General features: G+C 39.9%; 1 long non-coding RNA gene across 1 annotated transcript in view; it reads left to right on the forward strand.

The window, feature by feature from the left end:
- Window positions 1-1,299: 1,299 nt before the first annotated feature.
- Window positions 1,300-5,504, forward strand: part of LOC107695667 (uncharacterized) — a 9,154-nt gene continuing 4,949 nt past the window's right edge. The window contains exon 1 of the long non-coding RNA XR_001635016.1: window positions 1,300-1,330. This is a non-coding gene — a long non-coding RNA (uncharacterized LOC107695667). The remainder of the gene's footprint in view (window positions 1,331-5,504) is intronic.

Consider the following 5,504-nt stretch of genomic DNA (forward strand, 5'->3'; position numbering starts at 1 on the left):
CTAGAAGACAAGCCTGCAACCTTTAGCCAAAAAAGTGTAAAGGCTAATGCTAACGCTTCCACTTTGGCACTGCGTGGGTGTCACGAATCAGTCCACTGAAGGCGAGCGTAAGTGAAGAACCCAAGTGCAGTTTATTTACAGGTGATCCAAACATAATCCAAACAGACAAAGACTAGATACACAGACTTGACTTGACAAGGCATGAACAGACTTGACTAGAACAGACTTCACTTGGCATGGACAGGACTCACCGACAGCGGGTTACAACATCAATACACGACGAGAGACAATGGCGACATGATGGCTACCTATAGCAAACAATACAGGTCACATGACAATAACAAACCAATGGGAAACAAGACACATGACTAGGACTACCAATCAGAACATGACACATACACAAGGCAGAGATACATGAAACATGAACATGAAACAAAACCCAAACACCAAACCCCACATCACAGTGGGAAAGGAGACCAGAGGTCGTTTTTTTGAATGGATGTCAGTGCAGGAGAGGCTTCACTATGCTGAATAAACAGCTTGTTAGAGCAAACATATCATTTAATGAATCGACAGCCTATCTGCTAATCTTCAACATGTTTTACACTAGAGACCTGCGCGGGACGGATTTTTCAGTCCCGCGCCCGCCCGCTCCCGCAGAAATATATCTTATCTGGTCCCACTCCCACCCGCGACATTCATGTTTTGTCCCGCTCCCACCTGCAAAAGCCCGCATAAAAGTAATCTATATAGATTTTTTTTCAGTACATTGAAGAAATTTACATGAAATGTTTCAACAGATAAATAACAATTTATATGTTTTAGACACTCTATATTTAGATAATTTATATTTTGCGGGAGTCCCGCGAATCATTTTATTCTCCCGCATCCCGCACACACACGAGTCTCTTCCCACCCGCACCCGCACTCGCCCATCAAAAGTTGTCCCGCGCCGCACCCTGTTGCGTTGGGTCCCGCGGGTCCCGCGGTACTTCCGCGGTAGTGCAGGTCTCTATTTTACACTAAACAATAATTTTAGATTGAACTATTTTTAGAGTTTACCACGAAAAGAATGCTGTTTTATAAGAGAAGTCACTGACTTTTTGTGACAGGTGGGATTCAGTTTACGGCATTTCTCATTCATTCAAATGGTATCCGTAAACGCCGATTGAGTGTCGCAAAACTCTGACTGAAATTCAGTGATGTCAAGGCTGTAATGTGATTGGTTATTACGGCACACTTGATCCAAGTTAGCCGTTACACTTTCTCCCAATAGTAAGACAAACTCTGACTTGCATACGTTCAAATTACAAATGGCCGTGCCATTAAGGTAAGTGGGCTTACATTAAAAATAATGTGGATAACACCTGCACGATTCATTCAAAGTTTCCCAATGCGTGTGTGTGTGTTTATGGAGACAGATAAGCATTATGGAGTCATTGTGTGCTGAGCTGGAAGGTGGTAAGGCTCTTATGAAACAATGGCTTTTTGTTTTTGAATGATTTCCATCAATTCTGCCTCCGCGTTGAGCAGCACTATTCCCGCGAGGCCAGCGAGCGTTAACCGCTGACCGTCCGCTGTGACGCAGAGCTCTGGCTGTCAGTAATCGATCGGCGTGTACTTTTTACCCCGCTCAACCATTGTTGCTGTACCACACACACACACGCGCGAGCATACTTCCTAATTAAACCCAGGAGTGCGGAGCTCAGGCCGGTCAGCCTTTGTTCAACTTTCCTCATCAAGAGCTCTCTTAGATATGCAGAGCTGTGGCCATCTGCCTCAGACAGACGTATCCCACAATGCCACAGAGGAGGAAAGACGTCAAGCCTCCAGCAAGGGAAACCGCAGAGAGATATTTGATTGAAATCTGTGTGAGAAAACGACAGTCGTGCGCTGGGAGTATTCATTCGCTCATGATGTTCCGAGTGAAAGTGAATGCAAACTTTAAAACGTTTCAAAGAAAGTAATAGCCTAGCTATTTTAATTCAGAAAGGATGCATTACATTGTTTAAAAGTGACAGACATTTATAATGTTACAAAAGATTTCTATTTAATATAAATGCCATTCTTTTGGACTTTGTTCTTTTGCGATTCACATAACGAGTCGTTCAGACTGCTTTGCGAACCGATTATGACCATTTAATAGTTTGGAAGAAATTAATAGGCTACTTTTATTCAGCAATGATGTAGCCTATTAAATTGATATAATGTGACAACGAAGACATTTATAATGTTAGATAACATTTCTATTTCAAGTAAACAATGTTCTTTTGAACTTTCTATTCATCAAATAATCTTTCCACAAAAACATAAAGCCACACAACTGTGTTCAACATTGATAATAAGCAAAAATGTTTAAGTAGCAAATCAGTATATTAGAATGATTTCAGAAGGATCATGTGACACTGAAGACCGAAGTGATGCTGGAAATTCAGCTTTGCCATCACAGGAATAAATTACATTTAAAATATATATTCACATAGAAAAATCATTGACAGTCAGTTTAAAGGGGTCATATGACGTTGCTAAAAAAATAACATTATTCTGTGTATTTGGTGTAATGAAATGTGTTTATGCGGTTTAAGGTTCAAAAAACACATTATTTTCCACGTACTGTACATTATTGTTGCTCCTCTATGCCCCGCCTTTCTGAAACACGTCAATTTTTACAAAGCTCATCGGTCTGAAAAGCGAGGTGTGCTCTGATTGGCCAGCTATCCAGTGCGTTGTGATTGGCCGAATACCTCAAGCGTGTGACGGAAATGTTACGCCCCTTACCATATTGTGATGATGCCCTGTCAGGCCAGAGCGATGATTCAAAAACATGAAAACCCATTACAAACGAGGCATTTGTTGCATCCAGTGGGGACATAATTACGGATTATAATGACTTATACTGTCTTTTGACGCGTTGTGTTGCATCGTGCCACGTAAACATAAAACCATGTGACAAACAACAAGTGCTACTCTACACTGCTCAAAACTCGCGTTTGAATCATCAGTGGCAAATCCTTTAAATATGAAAACGTACTTACAGTCTGTGAGTCAGAACAGCCGGCATTGTAGTCTACTCTACCAGGATCAGGAAACAGTCCTCCATAAAATGTGCTGCACACATCTGAATATTTGGGTTGAACTGTTCTGGAACAATGTTGTAAATACAACTTAACCACTGATTTCTAGTTGTGTCCTCTTTTGGAAGGCCAAACAAAGTAGTTTCACTTTCGCAACAAAACACACAGCGTCTTCACAACATGGCGGCAGCGACGGCGGTGACAGCAACAATAAAGTTACGCCTTCTTTCTTTGCGTGAACATTTGGGCGGTGTTATGCAAATCTTCCCACACAGTGACGTAGACATGTGGGGGCGTGTTTAAACGAGGCATTTTAGGAAGACGTGGACGAGTCTTAACTTTTATAAAGAATATCTCTTTGGCTTTGAGACTTTAGTCTTTGCAACTTCAGGGATCTTATCTATTCACGAACAGCTTGCAACACTCCAAAGAGAAAGGAAAACTTGAAATTGCATCATATGACCCCTTTAAATTGTAATAATTTTTCACAATATTACTGTTTTTACTTTATTTTTGATCAAATAAATGCAGCTTTGGTGAGCAGAAGAGATTTGTTTTTCCCCTATAGTAGTCATAATTTCCCACCCTTCCAATTAAGTAAACCGTGAGATTAGAAAAATATATTTCTAATGTCTCAGTATTTGTTTAGAAATATCTGTTTCGTTTACTGTATACCATAAGCTGTTCAAACAAACAAAAAGATCAAATATTAACATTTCAGAATGGTAGCTTTGGGCACAAGAAGAAAGCTTTGTGAAAACGGTTCAATGAAATCTCAAAGGAAGCGGCCCAGTGTCGGTGTCAATTGCTCTTACACCGGGTTGTGTAGTTTCTTGACGTGTGAGATCGGCTGACCTTTGATCAACCTCTTTAGACAATGATCTCAGAGCTGGGATTCAGGAAAACACTATGACATCAGCACTGGTAACAATGAGCCTCAGGACACACACACACACACACACATCTAATCCGCTCATATAAATTTTAAATGGGAAAGCAAAGAACAATCCAAGCTTGTCATAGTTACCAAGCACACATATTCATGCAATATGAACTTGTGTGTAGTTCACAGAAGGGATTTCTACCAAAAGGGCAAATGTCCAAAGAAGAGGCAGTTTATAGGATAGAAAGATTATGAACCTTTGAGGGAAAATTATAGGTTCAGTTCAAGTCGACTGCAATTGCTACATAATGTAGATTTAATAAAAAATAATAATAAGAAAGTTCGATTCAGCTAGAATTAATGATTATTTTGTGATTCATGAAATGAGTCATTCAGACCGCTTTTCAAACCAAGATAGTTTTTGAAAAAGAATCGACTAGAGCGAGCAAATTTTCTGCAACTCTAAAAAGTCTTTCAGACCACTTTCTTTGAAAATAATCAATTGGAATTAACAATTATTTAATGCGTGTTATTGCTCTTATTATGAACAATTTTTCATGCATGTTTCTTTTTTAATTTTTTTGACCTCATAATTTTCTGTTAAAATTGTCATAACTTCCAATCTTTACATCCACCCCTTTCTTACAATCATCTGTAAGCTCCAGTCAACACTTAATGCACAGAACCAGGTCTGGCCCTACATCTTTTATTTTCCAAAAGATGGCTTTTGTTTAGACTTTTTCTGACTGGTTTTCCTCATCAGACATTAAAATATGCACATAAAAGTTTGTTTGTTTTTTGCAGTTATAAGGTGACGACATAGGGCGTATATGGGGAAGAACATAAATGTTATTCCCCATATATGCCCTATGTCACCTTGTAACTGCAAAAAAACAAACAAAAAAGTAGGACAAGACATTATTTTCTGTGATAAAGAATGTCACTAAAAAATTACCAGCAAATAATGACTTTAAATTTTGACTTTAGTGGACTTGAAATATAATAAAGCTGTATGGACTACTTCTGGGCTAAACAGTAGTTCTGAATGAAAAATCTAGTATTACATCCACCCACGATCTCTGTAACATCAGTGTCCAATCTGATCTGGGTTGGGACACACTATTAAAACGAAATCGAAGGTCATTTTATTAGGCTTTTGTGACCACAAAATAACAAGGGGTAATCATTTTTTGTCGGCACTGCACGGAAAGTCGTGGCTGGCAGTGAGGCGTTTTTCCCAGGGTAAATGATGTGAATTGTTTAGATGGTTCATGCAGGAAGCGTGAGGGTGTGTCTCGCTCAGCAGCTGTGGAGGTCGGGAAGCATTTAACGGTGATGTCATGAGAGGTACGGGCTTCACAGCGCTATGTTTCCTTTTATCTCACCTCGGCGTGCTGTGAGAAAAAGCTCACAGTTCATCCATCAACCTCCAGAGACGCATTAAACGCTGTGACACGATGGCTGAGGGTCTGTTATGTGTTCCTGCCAATATCCAGCAACTTCGCACAGCCATTGAAGAGGAGTGGACCAACATTCCACAGGCCCCA

The sequence above is a fragment of the Sinocyclocheilus anshuiensis genome, unplaced genomic scaffold (assembly GCF_001515605.1).
Source record: "Sinocyclocheilus anshuiensis isolate Anshui unplaced genomic scaffold, SAMN03320099.WGS_v1.1 scaffold1075, whole genome shotgun sequence".
Lineage (NCBI taxonomy): Eukaryota > Metazoa > Chordata > Actinopteri > Cypriniformes > Cyprinidae > Sinocyclocheilus > Sinocyclocheilus anshuiensis.